This window comes from Triturus cristatus, chromosome 9, assembly GCF_964204655.1.
Source record: "Triturus cristatus chromosome 9, aTriCri1.1, whole genome shotgun sequence".
NCBI lineage: Eukaryota > Metazoa > Chordata > Amphibia > Caudata > Salamandridae > Triturus > Triturus cristatus.
In genome coordinates this window covers 629,534,844-629,549,621 of record NC_140592.1, presented here as the reverse complement: position 1 = coordinate 629,549,621, position 14,778 = coordinate 629,534,844, and positions in this window count along the sequence as shown.

The following is a 14,778-nucleotide window of genomic DNA, read 5'->3' as shown; positions in this document are numbered from 1 at the left end:
AGTGCTGAAGAAAGAAAAATTAGGGCACATTTTGAGTGACTTCTCAAATCCTCTTCTATTTCATTAAAAAATTCTGATATGCAGACTGAAACATGCACTTTTAATACCAGCAGCAGACGTCCGTGGTGAGCAGTAGCTTTACTACAGTGATCTAATGAGCAACTAGAGTGCTAACATTCAGAATTTATGGCAAATTTGTGACATATCTGAATACCTTCTTGATGGAATCAAAGTAAAAAACTGAAAGCATTTCCTACTGAGGAGACTGCAGTAAATGAGGAAATTAGGAAACTTCATAACAAATAAATCTCCCAAGATGGCCACCAGAGACAAAAGAGCCCAAATGCAGCACAAATATCACCCAGATGTAGCCCACATGTAGCCCAATGACAGAAGTGTGCAAAACACTTATTTTTTGTGCATTTGCACTTTTATATAGTGCAGACTTGTCAGGTATTGGAGTGCTTTACATGAGCATTGGTTACATCACACAAGATCAAATTCATTTTGGTTGTAGACATGGGGAGATTAAGTGATTTGACCAGAATCACAGAATGTTGAGCTGAAGCAGAAACTCCAACCTGGTTCCCCAGTTGCAAAGTCTGCAGCTCTGGAAGTAACACCACATCCTCTCCCCTAAGTGCAACATTTAATCAAGTGGTCAACTGGATAAAAAAACAAAGATTACAAATAATTTAAAAGTTCTTTGTCGCTATTTGAAAACTCAGAAAATATGTCCTCATTTTAGTTTTTTAGAGCACTAACCATAATTTTGATGCAAATAAGATCCTCTCATAAATGTAATTTCTAAAGGAAATGCTCTAGGTATTACAGTTTTGATTACATCAAGATGACGTCAGGCGTTCCACACTTTTGTAATAAATATAGAATGTTAGTAATCTAGTTGTTCATTGGGATACTGTTGAGAGGCAGAGGCCAGGGGCACGGACTCTGAAAATTGAAGGCAGGTAGGAGAGTGCAGAGGCAACAATTTGACCACACTGGGCAGGCAGGAAGGGCAGTGGCAGCACAGTAGACTATGGAGGGCAGTGGAAAGGGGGGCAGGGGCAACAAACCAACAAAACAGGACTGGCAAGAGAGGCTGTGGCAATATAATAGACCATTGTGGGCAGAAGGAAGAGGCAGTGGTAGTACAACCATACATGCCAACAGACCCGTTTCAGCCAGGAAACGTCCAATGTTTTTAAGCTCAAATGGGCTTTATTTGATCTGTCTCCTGTCTACAATCTCCTCTTTTTCAGTGTAACTCAAAGGGGAAAATCAATACCCCAGTTTTTTTTCAAAAACTCCCTCTTACCAAGTTCAAAATGTTTGCAAGTATGGTACATTGGATCATGGTAGGCAGGAGGAATTGCGATAGGGACATGGACTCGGATAACAGAGGACAGGAGGGACATGGAGAGGTGCACCAAACTGACCCTACAGGGCAGGCATCAGGGTTTGCAGCAGCACAATACACCACACAGGGCATGCGGGACGGGAGTGCAGCACAACAATCCATAGAAAGCAATAGGGAGGGGACAGGACCATGCACATGGACAACAGAGAACAGAGGCGAAAGAGGCAATGATAGCTAGCTGACCATAATGGACAGACACGAGAGAAAGCTGCAGCATAACAGCCCATAAAGGGCAGGAGGGATGGATCAGAGGCATTACAATGGAGCAGACAAGACAGGAGGGAGGGAATAGGGGTCTGCACATGGAAACAGAGGGCTGGGGGCAAGGGGGCAGGGCAGGAGCAGCAAGATGACCATGGAGGTCAGGCAGGATGGGCACTAGAAACAAGACACACCATGGAGAGCAACAGTGAGACTATGATGGCATACACACAGACCATGGAGGGAAGGTGGGAGGGGGTCAGGGGCAGCTAGCTGACCACACAGGGAAGGTGGGAGGGGCCATGGCAGCACAGAAGACCATGCATTGCAAGCGGGAGGGTTAGTGGCAGTACAATGGCTATGATTGGCAAGAAGGAGGGTGCAGGGGCATGCACAAAGGACCATGGAGGACAGAAGGGAGGGTCAGGACCTGGGCACAGACAAGAGAGTTCAGGGGAAGGGGCCTCACAACAGACCGCGTGGGGCAGGCAGGAGGAGCAGTTGCAGCACAACAGACCAGGGAGGGCAGAAGGGTGTGGCAGTAAAATGGACCATGGAGGACAGGAGGAAGGGGATAGGGGCATGGCATGTGGACAGGCAGGGTGGAGGTGGCAGGGACAGGTTACAGTCATCTGACAATGCTAGGCAGGTGAGAGGGGAGTGGCAGCTTAACAGAACACTCAGAGTAGATAGGAGTGGCAGGTCCATGGAACATGGTGGGCAAAAAGGATGGAGCAGGGGCATGCACAAAGACATCGGAGGGAAGGGGAATAGGGGCAGCAAGCTAAGCACAGAGGCTAAGCAGGAGGTCAATGATGGGCCATATAATTGGGCAATGGAGGGCAGGAGGAGTGAACTGGTACATCATGCTAAATGGAGGACAGGGGCAGCACATCAGACCATGCATGGCAGGAGGGAGGAGGCTAGTCCATGGATTCAGACAGTAGAGGATAGGGAGGAGGTGGATGGGGCAGCTAGCTAACTGTTCAGAGAAGGTGGGTATTAGGAACTTTATTGTTTTTAAAATGTGTGTCTGTGCGAACTACTTAAAATATGAACAAGTATGCAGCATAATCTCACTTTTATTCAGGAAGAAGAGGACGTTTGTGACTGTGACTCCGGGCTCACTTGGCAGAAACACCCCCTGACCCGCCACCCCCCATCGCAAAATGTAATGCCCGTGAATAGGGTAGGTGGACGCAGTGTTATATAGAACATAGTCCTGAGAGGACGATTGAAAATGAAAACTAGATATAGTATATGGTATAAACTATGCACCAAAAAGTGTGATATAAGATGAACCGGGGCGTGAAATATAATATGCAATACATTGTGCGCAATGACAGATTCATTGGAGAGCGCGAGATAGCACAGGCACTAGCGTGTGCTATGCGATATGCGCCTTGGAGTGTAATGTGCACAGGGCAGGTTTCAGGCATGTTATAGTTAGAAATTAGCATTTAAAAAAACCTTAGAAATTCACTGAAAAAACCACAGGTTTCAGGGACGTTTTAGTTAGTTGGACATTTCACTCGTACAAAACCAGAGAAATTCCCCCGTTATAGTTAGTTCAGCTAACTATAACTCGCGCCCCCGCAATGCACTGCTGATGACGTCACATTTTACATCATTCATGACATGGTCAGTGATATCACTGATGACATCTCAAATGACATCACTGATGACATCATCCAGTGACTGTGTTTTTCTTTAAAGTTTAAATATGCATTATATATATGCCAAGGTGTATTGAAGAACGAGTGGGCGTATAAGTGTCTGACTGGAGGATTTAATAGGTGCATGACTGACCGTTTAAGTGAGTGATTAAACGTGTCTTACTAAATACATGGGTTAGTGACTAAACTGCGTGAATGTCTGTATCAGTCTGTCTGTTTTTGTATAAGCTGCTGCATGGGTTGGTCAGTAGCTACATGAGTGTCAATATGGGTTATCGATTGGTTGCCTGGCACCCATACAAATACTCAGGCAACCAATCGATACATTTAATATTATGTGATGTGCGCGATTTGTATGCGACCAGTCCGCGACTCCTGCTCCCGCGCATTCACGATATGTGCATTACGGTACGCGATGCTTGTGCGGTGGCGGGTCCCGCGTGACGTCATATACGTGCTGGGGCGAGCTGGGTGCGCGACTCCCTCGAAAAAATGTTATGTTCTAAAGTGATATGTATGTGTGTTTAATATACATATTAGGGCAAGAGACTATCTAAGATATTCATAAAAATAATATATTTGTACTTATAATAAACGTATATTATTTTTAAATATATTTTCGCGACGTTGCGTCGGGTCGTGCTTCGTGAGTGCAGAGTGCGCGGATCCCATGTGACCTAAAAAAAAAAGATTTCATTGGTTCCTAACATTTCCCACTGTAACTATTGACGGAACCCACCCATTTTAATCATTCTTGTTGGAGCATCTTTAGAGAGACATCTCTTTTCTTACAAGAACCCTTTTTGCTTGTTTTTTTGGTGTTTTTCAAAAAATATCAAACAAAATGGCATCTGGACAGCAGCAGCAGCAGGAGGAAGTATAGTATGTAGCTGGTTAGCAGTCTACATGCATAGTGCACAAAATATTGTACCCGCACTTGTGTTAGTGGCTAGGCCATTCCTTAAGTATATGACTAATAACTGAAGTAATTTCAGTGCTGCAAAGAGAGTGCATGCTAAATTTATTAGTGCTTAGGTATTGGTGGAGTGATAGGATACGTAGATAGTGCTGGATGGTTGAATGGAGAAGTGCATGGGACAGACAGAAGGATTCTTAGACTGCATAGGTACTAACTGAGTATTTAAAAGACTGTATCAAAGCTATGTAGCTGATTAGAGGTCTGCATGCATAGTGCACAGAATATTGTAGCTGTGCTAGTATTGGGGTGTCTATGGTTTAGAGAATGGTAGTCTGTATTTTAGGGTGTGAGGAGGTGCATCAGATGATCACGAAGATGATGTCATCAGTGATGTCATTTGAGATGTCATCAGTGATGTCACAGACCATGTCATGAGTGATGTAATATGTGATGTCATCAGCAGTGCATTACTTTAATCCAAAAAGATGGTGGCCATATTGGCCTGGTCACGATGTGAAAATTCAGGAATTGATACAACAAAGAAAAGAAAACAAGTGTTAATATGCACACAATGTCATTTCAGCATATCTTGCCCCGTGACCGCCATACCTGTTTGTTCGTCAACGTGACTTATTCATAATAAACATACTTAGAATTGCAAACATCAACATAAACAATGGACTACACATTACTTTAAAGTGAAAGGCTTTCGGGCGCATTAATCTGGGCACGTTGTGTATTATAATGGTTCTTACACGAAAGAAAAGGGAAAAAAAGGGGTGTTAATATACACACACTATCCCTAAATAAAGTTCTAGCGATTATAGTTCCATTCCATTCACAGCTCATTTGAGATGTCATGAGTGATGTCATGAGTGAAGTAACTGACCATGTCATGAATGATGTAATGTCTGAGGTCATTAGCAGTACATTGCGGGGGCGTATGTTATAGTTAGCTCAGGTAACTATAACTGCTGAATTTCACTGGTTGTGTATGAGTGAAATCTGAGTGTAACTATACCGTCCCTGTAATCTTGGTTTCTTCCAGCAAATTTCTAGTTTTTTTTTTTAACGTTAAGTAAGATGCATATCACAATGGATGGTGGGGGGTTGGAAGCAGGGCCTGGCATTGATCTGCCCCCACCCAAGCTTGCTGCTCCTGCCTTCCCTCCTCCTAGCCATCCATTGTCCAAGTCCATGTCCCTGCTCCCTTATTACAGCCCTGTGTGGCCGTTGTTCTGCCACTGGCCTTCCCGCCTTCTCTGAACAGTTAGCTTGCTGCCCCATCCACCTCCTCCCTATACTCTGTTGTCTGAATCCATGGACTAGCCTCCTCCCTCCTGTCATACATGGTCTGATGTGCTGCCACTGCCCTCCATTTAGCATGATGTACCAGTCCACTCCTCCTGCCCTCCGTTGCCCAATTCTATGCCCCATCATTGACCTCCTGCTTAGCCTCTGTGCTTAGCTTGCTGCCCCTATTCTCCTTCCCCCTACCCTCCAATGTCTTTGTGCATGCCCCTGCTCCATCCTTTTTGCCCACCATGTTCCATGGACCTGCCACTCCTATCTACTCTTAGTGTTCTGTTGAGCTGCCACTCCCCTCCCACCTGCCTAGCATTGTCAGATGACAGTAGCCTGTCCCTGCCAAGTCCACCCTGCTTGTACACATCCTATGCCCCTATCCCCTTCCTCCTTCCTCCATGGTCCATTTTACTGCCACACCCTTCTGCCCTCCCTGGTCTGTTGTGCTGCAACTGCTCCTCCTGCATGCCCCGCGTGGTCTGTTGTGAGGCCCCTGCTGGAGCGGGTAGTACAAAACTTTGTATACCCCCCATTCTGCATGTTTATATTAATTTGAATAATTAACTAATAGTAATCATATTAATTGGTTTGCAGTGAAAACATTTACCAATCATACTAACAAAAGAATTACACGTGGGAATTGCACTTTGCATGGCTATATTAATTGTAAACTAACTTGAGTACGCATATTAACAGTAGAAAATTAGAATATTGCATGTTATATGTTGCTTGGGTGATGTATTTGTGTTTTGTGCTTTATTTTGTAAGTATAAACCGCTCTGAGTGTTGCTTCTGCTAGATAAATACACACACATATGGGTATTAGCAAGGGGATAACATTTTATTAGCCATTTCTATGTTTTAATTATGTTTTTGTGTTTCTTTTGCTTAAGTTGACCATTTCGGCCTAGACAAGATGGCTGAACGAGACGTTAAACGTGACTGCCCTGACAACACGAGGTTCTGGGTGAAGTGCGCAGGCGTCACCGCCAGCAGCAGTGGCCTGGACCTGACCGCGGGAGAACATGTACCCTTCAAGGACTCTCTGGGAAACTAGCCAATACCAAAGACAATGCTTGATTTAAAAACCGGAGCCAGCAAGTCCGATGAGTTCATCGTTTGACACCCTGAGAACTGCATCTCCTAACCCCAAGTCGACCAATCAGGACTTTCTGAATCCCGATCTTGATACTTTTTGACATAATTTTCATTATAAAATTAGGTAGGGAATTGGACAAATTGCTTATGCTAATGCTATCGCATCTCTTGCTCTTCTTTGACGAACTTGATTTCCTGACGTTATGCTGACGGAGAGGACGGTGACACTGCTGGACGGCTGTTATCCTGAATCTTTGAGAGACTGAATTGCGGCCTAACTTTGCTGAATAAAATTCTTCCTTGACTGACTGACTTAGAGGACAACTGTAGCCAGAATAGGTAATAAATATGATGCTCTGAAATGCTGATGATGATCTCTAACGTTTCTTGCAATATTTCTTAGATAAAGAATATTTGATTAATTGATAAATGTGTTGTGTCGATTATTTAAGAAGAGAATTTAGTGGGATTTAAAGACTGGATAAATGACTGTGAAACTAAACCTACAAACAACTAAATGATCCATCTCCTTATGAGAGGGATATCTTGGGTTTGAAGTCAATGTGTTTAGGGTAAGGTGAAGGTATTCCTTTCATGTCAGCGTTTTGGAAGCTTATTTCCCTAGGAAAACAGATCAACTGAGTGTAAGTATTGGTGTCATGGGCCCCACCACTGAATGTATACAAGTGAATTTGATGTCGAAGTAATTGGTCTGTGACGAAGGGGGAATTTGATGTTCCACGCTGCATCAGTTTTTCTGGTAGCAAGACGATGGTTTTTATTGTTTGGTTTGGTGATTATTTCTTGTAGATAGCTTATTGATTATTGATTATTGATATTGGTTCATTTACTAACACTCTATGGTGAGTCGTGTTGAGTTTTATGTTGTTTGCACGGCTTCTGGGATGTAGGAAGTCGGAAGTTTGTACCGGTTCCGTAGTAAAACAGAGGTAAGCGCTGTTCTCGGGAAAGACGGAATTGTTGTTATCCTATAGGTACACAGGAGAACCGTGTGACGATTGAAGTTGCACGATGCATTGTCTGGGTTCGATTCGGTGACATCGCCGTGTGTTGCCATTAGAGACATTTTCTGTGTGAGGGAAGTGTGTATGATAGCGAAGGTTACCTGTGAAATTCTGGTTTTAGGTACCAGGGATCCAACTGGCATTCCGATAACGCTGATCACTGGGAAGGTAATAGTTACTCTCTGAGCTTGTTAGAAGGACAAAGGAGAGGTAAGCGCTGCTTTGTTAACGTATGTCATATTTCTGTAGTAGAACAGACTGTTCGCTGTTCTCGGGAAAGACAGGATTCTGTGTGAATGTACTACTTTTTCTTGTGTGAAAGTGCGTGAATGAAAAGGCATTCGGGTTAATTGTGAAACTCTAGTTTTATTTCTCAGGAGCATTGGGTCTCCAACTATGTGTCTTAATTCTGGAGAAACGGTTAGCTAATGCTGGTTAGGAGGGTGAAGTAGAGGGATGTGCTACTTTATCACCGGAAGTAACGATTCCGTAGTAGGGCAGAGGTAAGCGCTGCTCTCGGGAAAGACGGAATTCTCGTGAGAAAGATCTATTGCTATTCCTTGGTTAGCGAAGCGGACAATGGTGGCGTTTTTATGTTGTTAATTACAGAATTGTAGAAATTGAAACAAAAACTTACAGAGCAGATTTGTAAAGGAGGGGTAGACAGGAGCAGGAGCTGCCGCAGCGGCTGCTGATGTCAGAACGACCGCGCTGGGATTGGACAGACGGTCAGAAACGTAAAACACTCCGGATTGGTGCGTTAGTGTGTTCGCCACGCTAGGAGTGGAGAAATACAGGGTGACGTAAACACTCCCTATTGGCGCGTTAGTGTGAGTCGCGCTGGGATTTGAGAATTGTGACAGTGACATAGACGCTTCGGATTGGTGCGTGTGAGTCGCGCTGCGATTGGAAAGAAAAGCGGTACAGTTGTAAGGAGGAACTAGTGAGACACGAAAGAAAAGAAAATGTATTACGATCCACCAGAAAAAGAGAAAAAGTCATGGTCTGGTAGAATTAAGAAGTGGTTTAAGAAGGACAAACCGATCATAACTAGGGAAGGACAGTTACTTCTTCCACCGAAAACCCCTGCATCCTTCATGGTTGCGAAATATGGATATCACACCTGCATTTGGTTAGATAATTGGGTCAAATACACTGAGAAAGATGGAGTATTGGCTTTTCCAGAGCATGGTTCATTTAATTTGGCTGTTTTGAGAAATTTGAGAGAGAATGATGAATTTAGAATCAAGACCTAGACCGACTCAATTCAAGGCTTTGACGGAGTGGGAAGACGAAATGCATGACCGAGAAAGACAGAGAAATGGTAGAGGATATAGGTACTTGTTTGGCAGATCATATGGACATGAGACGCATGATGATCCAATGAGAAGGTGGCGGAATGCAAGTATGACAGAGGGTTTGTTTCCCGTAAGAACTGCAGGAGAGAATGAAGAACGAAAGTGTGTAGAAAAGAGGCATAATGTAGAATCGAGAGGGTATGGAATGAATGAGTCAGAGGATGATGTTCTTGATGATATGTTTTACAAGAATCCACCACCATACCGACCAGAACCAGAAATATTAACCCCAAGCGCCCCAATGAAAGAAACAGTACGAATCATAAAATCGGAACCAGAGTTTCAAGATTTGGGAAGAAACAATTCCATTAGAGAAGTAGAAAAGAAGTCTGGAGGAAAATTGGATGGAGAAAATTCAGCAGAATTAGCAAAAACAACCCTAGAATTAACCGAGAAAATAAGAAGATTGACTAAGAATTTGGAAGCGGTAACTGTACCAGTAACGATAGGTCCAGTAATGCCTATTTTTGACAAGCAGAAAGACAGTGAACATTGTTTGACAGTCCCTTATAAAAGTAATCAACCGGTTGAACAACCAAGAATGAGTCAGAGTGAGAATCCATGGCGACAGACTATGAGTATGATTGAACCAAATTTTTCAAATAACCCGTTTGTAGGTCAAAACTGTGCAGAAAAACGTATGACAATGATAGAGACAATGTCAGAAACTCAAAAAGATTTTGGACAAGGAAATGTAGAAAAGCCAGTAGGACCATCTACAGAGGGGTTGAGTGAATGGTTGAGAAGCTTGCACAGGAATGACAAGGAATCCCAGTCAATAGATTTAGCTAAATTACGAATGGTACTGGAAGAATTAATGGTAGGAACTATCCCGATAGAGTAGTTAAAAACTTACCAAGATGAGGAGTTGTTATTTCTGTGCAAAAGCGTAACATGGAGAGCGAAGAGTCTTCATAAAAGATTAGAAGAAGTGGCAAATGAGATGGGTATTGATATTGAAAAGTAAAAGCCCTACAGAAACCCTATCGAGTAGATTTCACCGAAAAAGACATTGAAAACATGAATACCACAGGATGAATAGGTCAGATTAAGGAAATAATTATTTTGTTGAGAAAGTGGGGAGATGTGGACAAATGGAAGAGCAGATGGTATCGTAAGCGAGACGAAGTTTCAGACAAAACGTTTTCAGCTTATCCTGTGAGAGAAAAAGAGAAGGTTGTGACAGAATGCCCTATGAGAGAGATTCCGGGAGGAGGATATGTACATGTCCCATGGACCAGACAGGATATTTTGTCATTTACGAATGATTTCCCTCGACTCCGTGAAAAACCCGTCGAGTGGTATAGACAGGTGGACAGATTTGTGAAGCTATCCAAAGTATTGTGGATTGATCTGAATAGCTTGTTTGACATAATAGTACCAGCAGATCTATGGACAGAATGTAAAATAGTAATAGATTGGCCGACACAGGAATACCCAAGGGATCCAAAAACAGGAGCTCCAGACCCCGAGGTAATGAAGAAATATGAACAGGTTATGGCATTTTTGAAGAACAAGGTACCCCCTAAAGAGACAGATTGGGTGAAAATTGACAGAACACATCAGGAAAGCAAAGAATCAGTACATGCCTATTATTAGAGGTTAATTTTAGCCTTTAAACAATTCAGTGGAGATGAAAATTTGAGTGACAAGGATTTAAGTCATTTCGTATACAGGTTTGTATATGGTCTTCGTCCAGAAATTCGTGAAATGATAAAAATGCATACGGTAGATTGGCAAAAAAAGAAAATAGACGAAGTATTGAGACATGCTAAATATTTCAGTGATGAAATTGAAGCAAAACAGCGAAAACTAAAAGAGAAGGCTATGTGGGCACAAGTAAAAGTAGCAGAGAGACAGGAAGCACAAATAGCAGAACAAGCTGGGTCAAAACAAAGATTTAATCCTGGGAAAAATAAAGGGAATATTGAGGAAGCTAAGAAGAAATTTCCGTGTCATAATTGCAGTAGGATAGGTCATTGGAAATCCGAGTGTAAGAATCCACCAAGTACTAACGATGAAAATTCATCCTTGAATCCACAGGTGCAGAATGAGGTGAGTGGTCAACAGCAACGAAAACAGCAGGGTGTAACACAACAGAATCAGGTGCCAAAACCACCTTTTCCACAGAACAAAAATTGCCAGAAGTATAGTAAGGAGAATGGATTCTACAACGTAGAACAGGTAAATAAGTCGCAACGCGCTAGCGCTGCTTCGCAGTTTTGGCTGCAACGCGATGAAAGCGATTCAGAAGAGGGTTATTGACGGTGCCGAAGAGAGGAAGAAGAGTGCGTACTTGGTGCAACTCTAGAGGTAGACCAGACAGGCCCATTTGTAGATGGAAAGGTTAATAATGAAAATATTACTTTCCTAGTTGATACTGGTGCTACTCGATCAACTGTTAGATCAGCTGATGTCAAGAATCTTCCTCTCTCGGATGAAACGATCCAAGTAGCTGGTGTGTCTAACAGACAGATTAAAACTTACCTTACAGAACCGGTGGAAGTTAGTATAGAGAAATTTTCTGAAATGCACAGATTTGTAGTGTGCGACACCAGTCCTGTGAATTTGTTAGGTAGAGATTTATTGTGCAAGATGAATTGCACTATATTTTGTACTCCAGATGGAATAGCCTTTGAAACACCAGATGATGATGTGTTGTATAAAATGATAATGGCAAACAGAGAGAAAGAGGTTACAGGAACCTATGCTGTATTTAACCCTGACGAATTACCAAAAGAATTAAAACAATCAGTAAAAGCAGAAGTTTGGGACTTTACAGGAGAAGACGTAGGATTGATGAGGAATGTAGATCAAGTAAAAAATAACTGTAAAAGGAGTATGTTACCCAAATGTCCCACAATATAAATTGACCCCTGAAATAATCGAAGGAGTTACTCCTGTGATCGAGAAAATGATAAAACAAGGAATTTTGAGAGAAATAATGAGTAGCCCATGTAATTCACCAATAATGGGACTGAAAAATACATCACCCAAGCAACATATAACATGCAATATTCTAATTTTCTACTGTTCAAGTTAGTTTACAATTAATATAGCCATGCAAAGTGCAATTCCCACATGTAATTCTTTTGTTGGTATGATTGGTAAATGTTTTCACTGCAAACCAATTAATATGATTACTATTAGTTCATTATTCAAATTAATATAAACATGCAGAATGGGGGGGGTATACAAAATTTTGTACTACCCGCTCCAGCACCCCTTCCTCTGAACTCTCGTCTGTGCCCAGGTCCTGACCGTCCCTTCTATCCTCCATGGTCCTTTGTGCATGCCCCTGCACCCTCCTTCTTGCCCATCATAGCCATTGTGCTGCCACTAACCCTCCCGCTTGCCATACATGGTCTTCTGTGCTGCCACAGCCCCTCCCACCTTCCCTGTGTGGTCAGCTAGCTGCCCCTGACCCTCTCCCACCTTCCCTCCATGGTCTGTGTGTATGCCATCATAGTCTCACTGTTGCTCTCCATGGTGTGTCTTGCTTCTAGTGCCCATCCTGCCTGACCTCCATGGTCATCTTGCTGCTCCTGCCCTGCTCCCTTGCCCCCAGCCCTCTGTTTCCATGTGCAGACTCCTATGCCCTCCCTTCTGGCTTGTCTGTTCCATTGTAATGCCCCTGATCCGTCCCTCCTGCCCTTTATGGTCATTTACTCTGCAGCTTTCTCTCCTGTCTGTCCATTATGGTCAGCTAGCTACCATTGCCTCTTTCCCCTCTGTTCTCTGTTGTCCATGTGCATGGTCCTGTCCCCTCCCTATTGCTTTCTATGGATTGTTGTGCTGCACTCCCGTCCCGCATGCCCTGTGTGGTGTATTGTGCTGCTGCAAACCCTGATGCCTGCCCAGTAGGGTCAGTTTGGTGCACCTCTCCATGTCCCTCCTGTCCTCTGTTATCCGAGTCCATGTCCCTACCCCAATTCCTCCTGCCTCCCATGATCCAATATACCAAACTTGTGAACATTTTGAAATTGGTAAGTTGGAGATTTAAAAAAAAAACTGGGGTATTGATTTTCCCCTTTGAGTTACATTGAAAAAGAGGATATTGTAGACAGGAGACAGATCAAATAAAGCCCATTTGAGCTTAAAAACATTGGACGTTTCCTGGCTGAATGGGATCTGTTGGTATGTATGGTTGTACTACCACTGCCTCTTCCTTCTGCCCACAATGGTCTATTATATTGCCACAGCCTCTCTTGTCAGTCCTGTATTGTTGGTTTGTTGCCCCTGACCCCCTTTCCACTGCCCTCCATAGTCTGTTGTGCTGCCACTGCCCTTCCTGCCTGCCCAGTGTGGGCAAATTGTTGCCTCTGCACCCTCCTACCTGCCTTCAATTTTCAGTGTCCTTCTCTACAGTATCCTAATGAACAACTAGATTGCTAACATTCTATATTTATTTCAAAAGTGTGGAACGCCTGACGTCATCTTGATGTAATCAAAACTGTAATACCTAGAGCATTTCCTTTAGAAATTACATATATGAGAGGGTCTTATTTGCATCAAAATTATGGTTAGTGCTCTAAAAAACTAAAAGGAGGACATATTTTCGGAGTTTTCAAATAGCGACCAAGCACTTTTAAATTATTTGTTATCTTTATGTTTTTTTATCCAGTTGACCACTTGATTAAATGTTGCACTTAGGGGAGAGGATGTGGTGTTACTTCCAGAGCTGCAGACTTTGCAACTGGGCATCCAGATTGGAGTTTCTGCTTCAGCTCGACATTCTGTGATTCTGGTCAAATCACTTAATCTCCCCATGTCTACAACCAAAATGAATTTGTTCTTGTGTGATGTAACCAATGCTCATGTAAAGCACTCCAATACCTGACAAGTCTGCACTATATAAAACTGCAAAAAATAAAAAGTGTTTTGCACACTTCTGTCATTGGGCTACATGTGGGCTACATCTGGGTGATATTTGTGCTGCATTTGGGCTCTTTTGTCTCTGGTGGCCATCTTGGGAGATTTATTTGTTATGAAGTTTCCTAATTTCCTCATTTACTGCAGTCTCCTCAGTAGGAAATGCTTTCAGTTTTTTACTTTGATTCCATCAAGAAGGTACTCATATATGTCACACATTTGCCATAAATTCTGAATGTTAGCACTCTAGTTGCTTATTAGATCACTGTAGTAAAGCTACTGCTCACCATGGAAGTCTGCTGCTGGTATTCAAAGTGCATGTTTCAGTCTGCATGTCAGAATTTTTTTATGAAATAGAAGAGGATTTGAGAAGTCAAAATGAGCACTAATTTTTCTTTCTGCAGCACTAATCATAATTTCTGTGGCAAAATGAACCCACTCATTTTGTTCCTTTGCAAATTAAATGTTTTAAGTGTTACCACTTTATTCCAATCAAGATGGCTTCAGGTGTGCAATACTTGTGTCATAAGTAAGACTGTTAGCGCTCTAGTTGTTCTTTAGAACACTCTGGGACATTCTGTCATTTGGCTATACTTGGGCTAAATCTGGGTATTTATGCTACATTTGGGCTCTTTTGTCTCTGGTGGCTATCTTGGGAGACTTATTTGTGCCCTAATTTTTCTTTCTGCAGCACTAATCATACTTTCTATGGCAAAATGACCCCCCTCATTTTGTTCCTTTTTAAATTAAATGTTTTAAGAGTTACCACTTTATTCCAACCAAGATGGCTTCAGGTATGCCATACGTTTGTCATAAGTAGAACTGTTAGCGCTCTAGTTGTTCTTTAGAACACTCTGGGAAGCTGCAGTAGAACACAAAGGAATCAACTGACAGTCTCTGCCCT